The sequence below is a fragment of the Setaria italica genome, chromosome IX (genome assembly GCF_000263155.2).
Source record: "Setaria italica strain Yugu1 chromosome IX, Setaria_italica_v2.0, whole genome shotgun sequence".
NCBI lineage: Eukaryota > Viridiplantae > Streptophyta > Magnoliopsida > Poales > Poaceae > Setaria > Setaria italica.
Window position 1 is genome coordinate 12,527,380 of NC_028458.1, and position 16,952 is coordinate 12,544,331.

General features: G+C 42.0%; 2 long non-coding RNA genes and 1 other non-coding gene across 3 annotated transcripts; all 3 read right to left on the reverse strand.

Moving 5' to 3' along the window:
- On the reverse strand, positions 1–1,751 carry LOC111255752. Its single transcript, XR_002675665.1, has 2 exons — positions 1,374–1,751; positions 1–277 (listed from the first exon to the last, which is right to left on the reverse strand). It is a non-coding gene; the product is annotated as an uncharacterized LOC111255752 (long non-coding RNA).
- A 1,579-nt stretch (positions 1,752–3,330) lies between these two features.
- On the reverse strand, positions 3,331–3,405 carry TRNAR-ACG. Its single transcript has one exon. It is a non-coding gene; the product is annotated as a tRNA-Arg (tRNA).
- A 304-nt stretch (positions 3,406–3,709) lies between these two features.
- LOC105915093 lies at positions 3,710–9,673 on the reverse strand. The gene is made up of 2 exons (XR_001164954.2): positions 9,119–9,673; positions 3,710–4,291 (listed from the first exon to the last, which is right to left on the reverse strand). It is a non-coding gene; the product is annotated as an uncharacterized LOC105915093 (long non-coding RNA).
- Between the last annotated feature and the right edge of the window lie 7,279 nt (positions 9,674–16,952).

A 16,952-nucleotide genomic window follows, 5' to 3' on the forward strand; every position in this document is an offset into this window, starting at 1 on the left:
TCAATACACCAGGTGCCACATTTCTTTCCTTGAATAAACTTAGCGATAACCTGAATGGTAAATTCTACGTATCTTGTGTAATGAAGGATCATATTACAGGCATACAAATAAATATCTCGGAAAGACATTAACCATTACGCTAACAAGAATTTTCTACACTCCCCCAAGATATTTCAGCCTTCGCCATCATCTGACAGGTTGTTTGGATATCTTCTGTGATGGAAACGAAAGTCAAGCTTGTTTGTTCATACCAATCTCCTCTAAAGTTATCTTGCCGCTGCAGGCAGATGTCAATAGTTCAGAGCAACATATAATTGCTAGCTATCGATTCAGCAAAATGGTAGCGCACCCATTACGAGCATACTCCGACAGGTACAGGTCCAGGCACCAAAACAAGACTGTGATCTCTGATCCAATATATTACCGGTCTATGTTTCTATTTTTCTAGATCACTTATTTAATTTATTCTTAGATTCCTTAAGCCATTTCAATTTAGCCACCATTCCATCTATGCAATCATGCTGACACTATTGAGGGACTCAGTATTAAGAGTAGTGCCATCAAATTTGAACAAAGCAACAGAGATTACTGGATGCCATCTCACTGCAAGGTGCCTAAGCAGACCATTTAAACTGTAACAATAAGGATTATTTTAAAGCATAATGCTTAGCAGAAAGATATATGTACGACTGCATATAAGACATATAAGCTGGTCCATTTGACATAACGAAATTAGAAAAGTTTTAGATATCAGAAAGGTTTATGAATCACTGTGACATATAGTGACAACTGACAACTAGCTAACCTAAACTAAAAATGGAGCAGACATGCATTTCCACATATGAATCTTGCAGCTGAAAATGGAGTAAGTAAGAAAATCAGTCCTACTTTATATTATCCATTGTCCATTTTGCACTTCAACTGATCGGAAACACAAAACAGAGCATCAAGAACACCAGATAAAAAATGCATACTGTCCTCCCTGGAAAGAAAACATTAGTGCTTCTAGTTCAAAATAAAGCTTTGTCTGCTTCTATTAGCATATTTTCTGATTAGCACCTCACATTAAAAATTAGAGAAAAATGATCCATCGTCTCTAAAAATGACAGGAGCGTGGATGTGCATTACACCAAGTGGCAAAATTTCACTGAATGATCCTGGCATCGATCTGAATGGAGAATTCTACATTTTAGGGGTACATATGGTTGATGTAATATCCTACTTGGAGACCATTCCGAATCTAATACTCAATCTCCCATCAGTTGCAAATCTAAGAGGCCAACATTGTTCTATAACCTGCACAAATCAACGGTACTTCTGCGGGAAATCAATCAAAATCAACTGAAATCATACGGGAGGAGAATGAAAGGAACCTTGCAATGGGGGAGAATAGCTCATTAATCCGAATAAATCCACGCCGAAGGGGAGGGATAGGAAGCTGCTGCCATCGAGGAGCAACGCCTCAAATGCGATTCATGTCCTGGCGAGCGGGATTGGAAGGGGGAGCTGGTGAGGAAAGAAATTGGACGCTGCTGCAAGGGATGGGTAGGAACCTGCCGCCGCCGAGCTTCAATGCCGCAAATGCGTCTCCAATCCAGGTCAGCTGGTTGATAGGGTACAAACTGCCGACGAGTTTGGACCTCAGCCCCTCACACTTGTGTGCTAGTGGCGGCGGTTTCGGGGAGACGTGCGGTGCCGAGAAACGGGATCTAGCGGCGGGGGAGGAACCGGTGCCGAGAACCGAGGTTCATGCGGTGGGTCCTTCCACCGAAACATAGAAGACCTTAGAAATGGGATAAAAAATACAGTAGCAAAGTATATTATTGTTAATTATTGGAAAAAATATAGGAAATATCATGTCCGGCTCCTAGCAACAATGTAGTCTGCTTAATTTCAACGATTATGTATGTTCACAGAGGCGAGGCATCATGGGCTGGAAGATTCAGGCTTAATTTCAGCGATTAGGCCGAAGGCAGGGCGACATCAGGCCCAGCGCGCTCGCCTCGTGGGGGAATGTCTCTTCATTTCATTGATGTACTATAATACACACCTCACACCATCCGGCTCCCAAATCAATGTCAGTCTCAGGTTGACTGCTATCTGAACAATGGCCCCATATCAATGGCATTCTCATCTTGATTGTACTGGAGCTGAGGTCGTAGTCGAGCAGAGATGACCTAGACTTTGATCAGCCATCTTCACAAAACTCTGCCTCGCCAGGCTGAATTGAGACCTTGAAAAGGATGATCAAAGGATAGTTCTTCATCAGCAGGAAGAGCATATGGAAAGAGAGTACTCAGAATGTATATAAACCTTCTAACATTACAGGAATAGAACGCATGATCAGTGGCGGAGCCGGAGCCATGACCTCCCCCAATAAAGAAAAAAGATTTCTACTACCCCTCGTCAATTGTCAGCTTATAGACTACATCAGGACTCAGCAGGCCAACACCTCAAGGGCCAAGCCCAATTGGCATTCTGTCAGCTGTTACCTAGCGTTCAACAACGCACGTATGCACACAGGTGGTTAGGCGTCTGTTCACGTACCTAATCACGTGACTTTCCATTCCAATCTCGCGACGCGCCGCCGCCGCCAAAACCTCGCCTGCCACCTGCAATCTGCGGGATGTCGGAATCTTGCACTACCATTACACCATCGACGACGAGCAAGCCAGTGGCTATGGCAGTGTGGCTGCAATGGAGGGCAACATCACGGCTGACCCTCTTACTTCTGGTATTCCTCCAACTCAAAGCAAGTCTTATTTCCCTAAGCCATATCGGTATATCCCATAAATTGTTTTCAATTTTATTTCTTATCTCATAATATCATAGGATTTTTTTTTATGAAATTAGGCCAAAGCTTTGTTCTTACTCTACCTATTGTATGCTTGTGGGGACAACGAAAAATTAGGATAAATTATCAAAATTCTTGAACCGACAAATGTTTATCTGACCCCTTTAATTTTATCTCCAGTTCCACCACTGCGCATGATGACAAGCTAAAATTTAGGTGACCATCAATCCACGTTTAGCATGCATGACAAGGGGTTTCTAGCAGTTAATGATAGGTGAGAATTGCCTATTGTCGCCCTATGTATAAGCTAAAACGAATTTATGCCTAAATATTTGCCCTGCAGATATTAGATTTAAAATAAAATTGTTTCTTGCCGTCCAAACGTGCCATACCAAGATAATGATTGATTACCATGAAGATAGCATGGTCCAAATGCAGTAGAGGGACCTGAAGACGAATGCCTCATGCAGGGCATGCAGCTAGTGCTCGCCTGCCTACTATGGAATTGGAGAATCGTTTAAACGGCAAAAAAAAAACGACTCCGCGCTGGGGATCGAACCCAGAATCTCTGGTTCCGTAGACCAGCGCCTTATCCATTGGGCCACGGAGTCATTTGCATGACAGCTTTCCACAACAAATACTACTTAATCTCATATATTTACGCCTTCATACACAGATTTAAAACGAAGACGCAGGGCATGGGCACTCAGACAGAGGGTCTGTTTCGAAGCTGTATTTGCACTGTGTCGTAGAATCTAGAAGTTAGGGAAATATTTGTCACGTTCCAGTGGAATTTCTATTGGCTAGTCAACTGCAGGACTTCAAATTCAAATATCAAATCAGTTGGCCCGTCATATTTCCAGCACTTCTACGGGCTTTCCTTCTTGGCCCATCAAAATAGCTTACCCCAATCCGTTAAGAGTGGGCAAATTCAATTCCTTAGAGTCGCTTGTCTAACCAAACTTGTCTAATGTAGATGTGAAATAGAGTTGTACCAGAAATTCATGACTATCTAGAGATAACAGATACGATGATTGATTGATACAGAAACAAACTAGATGTAAATCCATAGGCTTGAATTATTACATTCAAATAATCTGCAGCGTGCAAACAAAAAACACTCAAATTCTTGGGTTTAAAGGAGATGAGAATGCTCTTGTCCAACCAAACTTGCTCAACCAACACCGCATCGTACTTTCTGTCCTTGCCATTACCGTTCGACGCATCAATGATGAAATGGTAACTCTGGCCTAGCCGCGGATCCTCCCCCTTATCACCACCCACCACCCGATGGAAGTTCATCTTGCCTTCTTGTTGTACTCCACCACCGCCCACTTGCCAAGCTCTTGGACACTGGAGCATCAATAACTGGTAATGGGTACCATCCTTGCTGCGGCTGGGAGATCGCGGTAGCGGGCATTGCAAAGATGTAGATGGCCGCAATAGTGACGACAACAAGGAGGAAGGTAGCTCTCATGGTTGGCCGTGTAGTAATTCCTGGGAAAGATGGATTTTGTGAGTTTGAGATTGAAGTGCTTGTTAGAGTGATGGCACTACGGTAGAGGACAATTTGAGGATATTTAAGGGTTTGTTTGGTAGAACTCCATCCGATTCTGATTCTCTATGGGAGCTGATTCTCTGAGAGAAGTGATTCTATGGCTGAAAGTGATTCTCTTTGATTCTCTAACATGAACTCTTAAAATCAAGATGGAGAATCACTTCACAGAATCAGAGAAACTACTTTTTTCAGCTCCCAGCCTCTTAGTTCATTTCAGAGAATCACTTCACAGAATTAGCAGAGAATCACTTCTCTCTAAAAAATTGTTTGGTAGAGCTCCTGCTGAATTCAGCAAAGAATCAGCTATGGGAGCTCTCTAAATAGCTGGCAGCATAGACCGTGTTGACAACAATCAAAACAGAGCTATTTATCGGAATCAAAACAGGACTAGTAGATCGATGGCCAACCATGAGACTTTGAAAACAGGACTAGTCCGTAAACGCACCCTAGTAGATCGATTTCCAAATGTGATCTAAATGGATTGATTTGATCCGATCAGCATCAGCTCTGGCTATACACAGCCTAACAGCACGTTGTAATTTACTAGTAGAAATGTGATTGGTTGAAGCGCTCTTTTAGATCAAGAATTACATGGGATCGATTGAAACGATCTTTTAAAATGCATTTGATTCTACCTCGAAGGGAAAACGTGTCAAAAATCCAATTTTTAGTTATTTCTTGCGAAGCTGTTTGTGTTCGGTACTATGCTATTCCAGCTTGCATTTTTCCAGCCTGTCTCGGAATCAAAACAGGACTTTGGAAATCGGAATGCTAAACACGCTTGCCGAGCCCCTCACGAAAGGCGGACTTGAAGGAATACGTCTCCCGACTGCGTTAACGTAGCTGAATGGCATGCGCCTTCCTTGCTGTCCGACTCGAACGCCCGAGTGGAGAGGTCCGAGTCGGAATCGAGCGAACCCACGACATACTCGGATGCCCCCAACCTCGCTGCCTCCCGCCAACTCGAGAACCCCTGCCGCTCAGCCGCTCGTGCCTCCCGCCCGCGCGCTCTGCGATCGCCGATCTCTCCGATCCCCATCCGTGCCGCGCCAAAGAAGAAGATGGTCGGTTACGGGGCACTGCTCCTGCCCGCGGGCGCCTTCGCCGCCTCGATCGACGATGCCATCACTTTCGTGGCAGTGGACAACGAAAACCGCGTCGAGGCGCTCACGCGCCGGCGCGGCCGCGTCGCGGCAAACCGCAGGGCAATTGCAGACGATCCGACGCGTGGGTCCGTCCGCGGTCCTGGAGCGCGACCTCACCCTGCGCCATCGAGGAGGCTCCACCACCGCGTCCTGCTCCCGCCGCTGCGATGGCTTGGTCCGCGCCGCCGGGGAAGAGCGGGGCTGCCACAGCGAAGAGGCCTCCGCGCCTGGTGCCCATTCAATCGGGGTAGGAGCAGCAGTGGTGAAGCTGCCGGTGATTATTGATCCGGTGGAGTTCTTCTGCCTCGCCGTCCTCTAGTCACTTAGGGCGTGGCGTAGTGTTCTTGTCTGAACTAATGTAGCATATCGGTTCTAGCTATAATTTGACTGACTGATTCCTTACTTTTTAGACTTGTTGAGTCAGATTCTTGTAGAAAGATTCACACTTTTGTGGTGTTTACTTGTTCGCGTTTGCCAACTACATGTAATTGAGTTGTTGAAAGTAATGGAACAAAGTTTTATTTCTGGTGCCATTCTGTCTTGCTCTTCAGTTGCGTGATCTTGTCTTATGTTACTGCAATCCTGTTTTCGGAAAATGAGAAGCCAATACCAATCTCGTATCAAACAGACCAAGTTCTACGCTTTTTTGGGAAAAAGATCATACGGCGATGTCACTCCTTCCTCAACAATCTGAAACCTTGACTTGTTGAGACAATCGTGAAGAATGAACCGCTGCGGGCAATAGGGTCTTTCGGTTTCAATCTTCGTTACATTTACATCCTATATACTGATAAAGCAATCCGTTATGAACCGAGAATACAGCTCGAATTTTTTTTTTAACAATCAATCCGCTTCAGGAAAGATGAGTCAGACCAATACGTAGAGCAAGTGGACTGAGAGTACGCAACTGCCGCATGAAGCGATTGCAACAACTCAATTGTACATTCAAAGTTATGGCTTGCAAATGGTATCATGGGCTTATGGTTTGCAATTGAGTTGTTGCAGTCGCTTCATCACTAGAACATGTGGGCTGCACATTCTGAGCCCTTCATGATACGTGTTGCGAGAAATTTGGAGCACTATATCAAACTTGACCCTTTAGATCAAGCCAGTATTTTTTTTATCAAAAAGGATAGATGCCCTTGCACGAGTGAGTACAAGTTGTATGTAAAATTTAGTTCAGGATATTTACTTCCAAACTCAAGTTTAACACTCCAAAATTTAGATTTTTAGAGGAGAGTAAAAATGAAATGAGAAAACTTTTAGGGCACCTTCCTTCAAATCCGTGTTCAGGAACCCAGGTAGTAGCATCTGCATTTTGTAACTTTTTTCTGACCACTTTTATTTGGATATGGAATTGAGGGGAGGGGATTTATATCTGTCGCTTCAGTGTTTTTGGCTCCCTAACAGTTTTCTGCCGACAAGGAATAACTAGATCCTTGCACCCCCAGTGATCTTGTTCTTTCTCTTAGGGAATAAACACCGAAACAAATACACATGCTAGTTCGGCCAATATATACATGGCAATAAATTTTCAGTGTACCAGTGCCCACCATAATTTCATTGTGTTCTTGATATATAGGGGCACAGCAGATGCTTTCCAAAAGTGAGGTGACTGAGCTGGCGTTCAAAAATAAGCTCGAGTCCATAAAAAAGCCATTACCATGAAGTGGTGTGTGATCTTTTCTCCACTAGGAGCAGCTCGCCAAACTTTTCTTTGGCCTCTTCTGCAAGGATAGTGGCAGCTAAACTTAACATCACTATCTTTTTACCTACAAATCCTGGGATGATGATACTCCATTTGGTTATTTGGTGCTAGCTGCACTACGTACACGACAGGAGCACACAATTAATAAATAATATAATTATTGCCAGATACCTTCTACAAATGTTTACCCATTGTAGGGTAAGATTACTGAGTCTGATTGTCTGAATAAGGTTGTTGCCCTTGCCACCATGGCATTACGAGCGGCCTCATGTTTTTTGAGTGATAATGTGATATGATTTTGTTTTCTAAAGTGGGAACTTGTATTTTTTTTAATTATTCTATACATCAATACCTAGGAATAGACTTACAGTTTTCACCACCTAGTTGCAAAATTTAAGATGGGCATGCATATCCTATTAATTTATAAGTTTTAGTAATTACTTGCATATACAACCTTAACTTATACATCCTTATATATATCACAGAAATGATAACCCATATATGGCCATCTTCCATTGCCATTTGTAAATTCTATTTTGTTAACCTTCTAATCATGGATAACAAAAAAAATACGATGTACCCTTTTTGGTAAAGAGAAAATTTAGCGTTACCCTACCTCTACTCACACTGGAGGCTGAAGAGGGTGCATTGGAGGTTTTGAATGCTTGGAAGGACAGAAACCATAGTATGCAAATGAAAACAGATAGGGGAGAGTTTGCAGTAATCTACACATGCGTGTAGTACCTTAGTCGACTTAAAATTATTATTTTTACTTTATGCCTTCTATTAAAAGAGAACTAGTATTGTATATTAGATATCATTAAAATAAAGAAAGAACCCTCTTGTAAATAGTGTGCTTGGATAATGCACAAGCATACATAAGCCAACATATCATAATTAGAAAAACAATTCAAAAGCAAGGACTTAATTACTTTCTACTGGCGAGTTTGCATTCCAACAATGAATTTACGTTGATTAAAAAGTAACATAATTGAAACCAATTCATCTATTAATTTTTTAAGGTACTTCAAAAGATTTAGTTGTGAAGTTTGTTAATTTTGACACACCATATACCTTTTCTGCAAGGTGTTAATCAGAAGCACAAAGGATGAAAAGCTATATATTGTACAAACCTGGCATTCTCTTGCTTGGATATTAAATAGGTAAGAAGCAGTAGATTATACGACAGTATAAGAGTATATTTTTACTAATGGGGCCAGTGAAATGTTTTGGCAGGCTCCCCCAGTGGTTACTGGTTTTATGTGTAAGTAAATTGTTTTATGAAATGCCACATCTCGAGCTAAATGATACCATTTGACTATTTGCATCTCCCAGTATAGACACATTAACTTCCCCTAATAACACATGACCATAGTAGGGGAGGGGGATCTATCAGGAAACAACATTGATCAACATTGCTTTTCTTTGTTAAAAACTTCATCAATTCATCTATATTTTTAATGGCCAGTTCATCTTCGCAGTTTATGTTCATAAAAAAATGATTTACACAAAATCCAATGTAACCTAACTCTTTGGTGGTACCTTTTCCACGTTATCCAAAAAATATGTCCTGCTCCTAGTTTCTACTTGAAGATATATAATATCAATCCTAGCTTGATTCAAACATCAAATGTAGAAAATCTTGTATCTAAAAAGATGAGAAGCGGATTTGCATATTTGCAACCAATTAGGGAACTTTAACCATTTTAAGCATACCTGACGACACCCTAATGGAGGATTTTGAAAAATAAACACTGAGTTCATGGCAGTGGCATGGAATAGACAAAATTTGAAAGGCTATATGGCATAGGTTCTCTCTCTCTCTCTCTCTCTCTCTAGTGTGGTAGGTAAATAAAAGGTAAATAAACTGGAAATAAAACTCTTAATGAAGAGATGAAGCATGAAGTACATACCTAGTTTGCTTGGAAACCAATTCCGTTCATGTTCTCCTGAAGATGATATCTCGACGCTAGCGTTCTCCATACTTCCATAGATCCTGTAGATCCTGCTAGCATGCATCTGACGATTCTTGCTTGCGATTAGTTAGCTTCAACATGAGGAACATCAGAAGGCAAGCGCGAGCCAGGTATAGGAGATGAGCAAGGGGAGATATTGACGCGGCTCAATCCAAGAACATGGCTGCCGTGCCAATCAGCCAAGCCTTCGGATTGAGGCGCGCCAATACCTCCTTATCCTAGCAACAAGCTAGCCGAAGCATGCCTTCCCTTCTTTTCCTTTCATGCCAACCAAAACACAAGCCATTTCTGCAAGATTACTCTAGAAATCTAGTGACTCTAGTCTCTAGAAAATTACTTCGGGTTGAAAAAAAAACAAATGAGAAAGTAGACAAAAAGGAAACAGTAGCAGATGCAGAGAGAGAGAGAGAGAGAGAGAGAGAGAGAGAGAGAGAGAGAGAGAGAGAGAGAGAGAGAGAGGGTGTTGTTGAAGACAAATGGAATGGCGTGGTGTGTGGACGGATACCTAATGGTGCCTTCTCCAAGAGAAAGCGATATCTGGGGATTATATAGCCAGTAGGTGAGTGCCTTCTACTGTAGGAGCTTCTCTTTCTCATGATGCAACTTTTTATCTCCTGGCTCCTAAAAGGCGGCAGAAAGTGAGTGACAGGATACAATCGAGAGAAATGTTTCAGGACGCACACCAATTCTGGTTGGGTTTCTTGATGCGTTCGTTTATTCTTGCCGGAGATTCATGATTTTGTTCCCAACGGGTATAACACTTCGCCAAGTTCCAGAATGAGCATAATTAGATACTGCTACTTGGTGGTCAAAGTAGCTAATGTGGAATGCAAAATTTCATTTAAACATATACAACTTTTCTTTTGAGAGATGAAAAGAAGACAAAAGCTATGGTATATTAAAATATATTATCAGGGGATTGTTAGTACTCTTATAGTAGAACTGCCATCTGTTATTTATAGTTGTTTCCATCTTTTTATTGAACAATAATTTATGTGCTCAACTACCTCCAGATCAGTATTCACCAGACAAGGCCAAGCGATAAAGCGCTTACAAATATCAAAATCATGCAAGCATTCATTTTTGAATTAAAAATAAAAAAAGGTTTTGCCCCATGCTTACTTGAATCATGAATTTTCACTCGATGAAAAACTCATAGAATTGCGATGTATATTTTTACTTCATATTTTACATATTCCAATTATGATCATGGTCCATAATACCTATAATATATAATTATATGTATATGGACATCATTTAGTAAAATATAAAAACTACCCCAAGTACTTGCATATATAGAGAATATATATATATATATATATATATATATATATATATATATATGTATATATGTGTGTGTGTGTGTGTGTGTAAATGAACACATGTATTTCTTAATATTGTTTCCCTTGAGGTAGATGAAAGGACAACGAACAACCATACTACTTAACACCTTTATTTGAGTATTATTCGTATGCATTTGTACACACAAAAAGCTGTGATATAAAATTCATTATCCATACAATATTAATATATTTGTGTACAGCTACAACAAATGAGTATAATCTAAAATATACGCAATAATTTCCATACATGTTTTATTGAACAATGCTACAATTGATCAACTACCTCCATCTAGCTTTTTACTAGACCAGGTCAAGCAAAATCAAAATGTGCCTTGTATTTCAGGACGGGGGAAGTACGAAAGATGTGAACACCACTCGCAAAAGAAAAAAAGATGTGAACACCCTTCCTTTAGCTTCAGATGAAGAGACAAGTACTAGTAGTGCTTCACCTTTTCAATTCGACATTATTATTATAACATTATCTAGCATTTACACACATAGTTGTTTGCATCTTTTATTGAACATTGATTTGTGCACTCAACTACCCCAGCTAGATTGTTCATCACCAGACAAGATCGTCTGGCAATAAAACACTTTAATATACTCAAAGTGTGTAGATCGCACTGGGTCGATCAAGCAGCCTCTTAAATTTTGAGAAAGAGGGATCGGTGTCGGTGTTTGGATCCTTAGCTAAAGTTTAGTTCATATTACATCGAATCTTCGGAGGCTAATTAGGAAGACTAAACATGAGTTAATTATAAAACTAATTACACAGATGGAGGCTAATTCGCGGGATGAATCTATTAAGCCTAATTAATCTATCATTAGCAAATGGTTACTGTAGCACCACATTGCCAAATCATGGACTAATTAGGCTTAATAGATTCGTCTCGCGAATTAGCCTCCATCTTGTGCAATTGGTTTTGTAATTAGTCTATGTTTAATACTTCTAATTAGTATCTAAACATTCGATATGACAGGGACTAAACTTTAATCCTGGGAACCAAACGGGGCCTTAGTTGTATCATGCATTATTCTTTTTTATTTCGTGCGTGCGGGCTCACTTGTGGTACCAGAATTTTTTTTCATGTGACGAACAGTGATATGACTACAGTATTATATTATTGAGTTCTAAAGTATCTTTATGGCCAGAGTAGTGTTGTGTTGTTATTTGCGAACAGCGATGAGTGTTTCCTGGTAGACGTTGACGTACTGTGACGGTTTTGGGAGGTTGCACCGGTGAAAATGGAACTGCACCGCAATGCACAAATGACTGGTGACGGAGTACATACTTTGTCGTCGGTCAAATTGAGGTTACAAAGCCATATTTTTCAGAGCCATTACCGTGTGTAGATGTGAAGCAAACAGGCGTTTAGCGAGCCAAATCTGACCAACTTTGGACGTCGCAAAGCATTATATTGCAACACATAGCCGCCGCGAACCAAACAAATACTTGGCTTTCTGGTTGCCTACAGGCTACAGAATTGGGGTGTTTGCAAGCAAATCGTGAATTCGTTTCCCTGTGTGTACTGTACGTCTGTACCGTCGGTCGGTCGGTCGTTGAGATCCATCCATCCGCGGGACGAGAACCGAAAGGAGGAAGCACGGGGGAATTGAATTGAATTGAAGCGGCCGGGAGGGAGGCCAGCAGGTGCAGGGTAAGGCTGGCGGGGAATTGAATTGGCTGCTGCTTGCTGCCGCCGTGCATGCAAAAGCCTGGTGATGATGATCCGGCATGAATGGTGCAGGGAGGAGGGTGGTTGGGTTAATGGCTGCTTCGTCCTCCTCCTCGTCCTGGCTGGTGGGTCAGTGGGTGTGGGTGGGAGAGAGCCCTCGAACTTGATCAGAGAGAGAGAGAGAGAGACGGGCCTGCGGCGGCAGGGGCAGGCCGGGCAGCTAGCAGGTAGCTTAATGCCCACCCGTCTCTTCATGCTTTCCCATGCGTGAGTGCGAGCTGCCGCCATTATCATGCGTCGGTGGGGGGTGCCGCAATAACTGCCTGCTGCTGCCCGGCCGGCCTCGGCCATGTTTAGTTACTCCCAATTCCCAACTTTGACACTATGCAAAAAGAAGATTCCCCATCACATCAAACTTGCGGTACATGCATGGAGTACTAAATGTAGATGAAATTAAAAACTAATTGCACAGTTTTGTTGTACTTTGCGAGACGAATCTTTTGAGCCTAATTAGTCAATATTTGGACAATAATTCACAAATACAAACGAAACGCTACAGTGTGCTACAGTGCTGTAACAGTAATTTGGCACCTCCCAAATTCTCCAACTAAACACGGCCCTCATCTCGCTCCTATGGCCCGGTCCGGCCGGTCGGCGGCAGCCGGCAGGGCATGCGCAGCGGCAGCGCCCGGCGCATGCATGCGCACCTGCCGCGGCACAACGTCGATAGATGCCATCATTCATCCATCTCGCCATCTCTGACGCTATCTCTGACGATGAGCAGGTCAGGTCGGGACGGGAGAGTATTACTCTCTCTAGCTAGGTGTAGGCGCCTCCATCGATCATGGCTGTCGACTCGAGAGGAGGAGAGGGGTATAGCTACGTTCCGACAATGGTCCCCGCGCGCGCGTCCACCTCGCTCCTTCCTTGTTATTGCTTTTCTATACTCACCTGGTGTTTTTTTTTTTTGGGGGGGGGGGGGGGGGGGGCGGGTTTTTTTTTTTTGGGGGGGGGGGGGTGAATCCCCGCATGATGAAGCACACCGCTTGCAGGTAGCCCTAACTGTCTCAACGTGCTCCGTCCCGTCCAAACGTTTTTCGTAGGGTTGTCTTTTGCTGCCGTACCACCGGACAAACTCCACTCCATTAGTAGGTACGGTTACATACATAGCAAAATCTATATATTTAGAAAAGTCAAAATGATGTACAATTTGAAACGGAGATGGTATAATAGTGATACTAACTTTGACAAAAGTAGACCTGCCCCGATGTCCCAGCCCCAGCCTGACGAGCTAAGCCTAACCCGGCGACATTGTTTTAGGACCGTCTTAGTGATGATTCTGATGGCCCAATGTAGCCCGAATTAGAACAAATTTTGCAAAAGAATCTCTATTAGATACTACCAATTTTACTTAAACAAACTGAACTTCAGCAACTCTTTTCTCATAATCCATAAACAAGACAACTACAAGTGGCGCCGTGTAGCGTACCTATCCACCTAATATCTTATATGCTCTCTATTAAGGTTTGTTTATAAACATTTTGTTTTAATAAAACATGACACAATCTTATATTACACAAGCATTTCTCGACAAAGGCCCATACAAACCTAGTGGCACAATGCATGATCATGCTAGTAAAGGGATGGCACAAAGCTCATTCACAAGATATAGCTCAAACTAATCCTAAGCTCACCTTACAAAATTTCTATCAGTCTATTTTTTTTCCTCTTTGAATCTCACCTAAATCGTGAAAGATACGGGTGATTTTGTATATAAGTAGAGGCCCATGTCACTAAAAAATCTTCTTCCAACCTCTGTCATGATTCATACAAAAATGTATTCTTATGGTTCGCGGGTGGAAAAAAACACCTCATGTTGTTTGAGATTAGCGCTACAAGAGACGGATGGTTGAGATGATGTGTGGGCGGGGTGGGGTGGGGGGATCCATAAGCAGGAGGATGATGGATAGTTAATTAAATTTCATGAATCTGCACCTTTTTCCTTAAAATCACGTCTATTTTTTAATATGTTTGAACCAACATGTTCTCTAAAATAAATGCAACAAAAATGAGACCCATATTTTTCTTATTTTTGTTTTTAATAATCATTTGAATATACTGATTTAAATTTTAAATATACTATTTGAAAATTTTCCACATGAAGTACTCAGTTAACTCGCCGGAAGTGTTGAATTTAGTATTTCAATACATTGAATAGAGTAGATCAACATTTCAAATCTACTAGTTCAAATATTAATGTGAAAATAATAAATGCATGTAAATGTCGAAACCACTCGTAAATTTGAATCAACTCTTTAAATGTCAAGTGCATATAAAGTCAGAAAATGATAAGTCAACAAACACGCCTAACTATAGTACTATAATAATTCGAAAATAAAAAAAGAAAAAGGAGAAGAAACAAACTACCTCACGCTAGTGGTCCGCGGCCTTTTTGCAGCATGTTTCAAAACTAGCCTTTATCCTGATGGGCTTGGGCTTCATCTTTAGCCTTTGTGCTCGAAAGCATCCCTATTTGGTGGGCTCGGCCAAATCTCTCCTAGGAACTTTTTTTATTTTTTATTTTAGTATTTTGCAAAAATATATAGTCGGATGAAAAAATTGCAAAAGTAGGTTATTGTCGCCGGCGGCAGGGCCTCTGGCCCAGGCGGCGGCCTTACCGGTGGCCCAGCTGGCGAAAGGGATGCACCCTCCACACCACACTTTCAAAAAATAATAACTAATTCATATCAACTCGGATGGAGATAAAATTTATATGAAACTTGTAAATATCGATGAGATATACAACTTTGTAGTTAAAACTTTTTCATTTGATATCATATTAGTGCTCAAATAATCGACGCAAGTTTCAGATCTAAAATTCAATTTTTAGATCTGAAATTAGTCAGCACACTTTCAAAAAATGATAACTAATTCATACAAGCTCAGATAGAAATAAGCTTTAGCCCTCGACGAGATTTATAACTTTGTAATTAAAACTGTTTTCATTTGGAGCCATTTAATTGCTGAAATAATCAACACAAGTTTCAGATCTAAAAATTGAATTTTAGATCTGAAACTTGTATCGATTATTTGAGCACCAATATGATACCAAATAAAAAAAGTTTTAACTACAAAGTTGTAGATCTCGTTGAGATCTAAAAGTTTCATATAAAGTTTATCACCATCCAAGTTTATATGAAGTAGTTATGATTTTTTGAAAGTGTGATGCAGAGGGGTGTACCGCTTTCACCGGTTGGGCCGGTGGTAAGGCCTTCCGCCGGTCCAACCGCCGCCGGGCCGGCGGTATGTTCTAGCCTAGTTTTGCAATTTTTTGATGCGACTATATATTTTTTGCAAAATGCTAAAATAAAAAATAAAAAAAATAAAAAAAGTTCCCTCTCCAAGGGTCACGAAGCAGCTAAGAAGGCCCGCCCATGAGGATTGTTGCCTCGACGTAGGACAGCAGCGAGCCCAAATCCTCTTTCCTGGTGACCCAACAACAAAAGTAGCATTTGCTCAGAAAGAAAAAAGCAGCATTTGCGCAAAGTGCACAATGGCAAATGAAATGTCAAATGTATATGTACCTAACATGTGTAAACTTGAAATTGTGTACGACAAAGCCTTGAGCCAACAAAATTAACCATCACCATCCCAAGCCAAGTCATTACTTCCTGACGACTTTTGAAGCCCAACAAAATTAGCCATGCAGCACAACCAAATGTACAGCTTGATAGTGTTCGTGTGTAAGCCCAACTAAAATGAGGTCTAATAATACATGATTGATTACATGTATATCCGTACGAATGGCAAACAAACAAAATAAAAAATTGGTGCACATCATATAGCCCATCGGATTATCATATAGGGGAAAATGGCTTTAAATATAACGCCCACATTATCATTACAGGAACATATCTAGTGTTGGAAACAAAAAGAAAGTAAATAAGTAATGAACACCACACGAGCATAAAACTAACTAGTGCTGACTAGGGGGTGGTAATGAATCCTGACCCTCATGCTTCCTTCATAGTCCAACTCAGCCCTATCTATTTTTAGCTCAAAATCATATATTATGGCTCGGTCCTTATTAAGATCCTGTTTAAATCCCTCATCTAAAGTTTGGTTGGCTAAATTTAGCCACTTTGGATCCAAACAGGACCCAGCTAAACTTTAGCTGTAGCTAAAGATCTTTAGTTGGTTGAACCTAGCTAAACCAGCTAAAAACTGGTAAAAGGCCACCTACCGCCTCGGGAAATCCCCTCGTTCCCCTCCCACGCCGCTCTTCTCCCAGGGGTATGGTCATCGCTCGCCGCTCCCCGCACGCCGCCAGCCTTGCGCGCCGCCGCTCCCCGTGCTGCTTCCTAGGGGTTGTCGCTCGCTCAAGCTCGGGATGCTCCCGCAGCTGCGCTGGGAACTTGTCTGGGTTTGGGAAGAAGTCGCAGCAGCAGGTGGGCAACGAAGGCAGGGCTAGGAAGCCGTCGCCGCTACCTGCAGGAGCTCTCCACTGTGGTCATGGATGGGTACCCGGATGATGAGCTGGATGCCCATCTCCACCTCTTCCACTGCAGTCCCATCTAGATGGCGGCGGCACCTGCCGTGAGCTCGCCGCAGGCCTCCGCAAAGGCCCCAATCTGAATGCTCTGCAAGGCATCAATCCGAATCAATCTTGGACGGAGATTCTTTCGTGGTGTTCAATTGAGTTTGGATTTTATCGTAGCCTCTAAATCAGGGTGTTGTTAATCGATGCGCTTG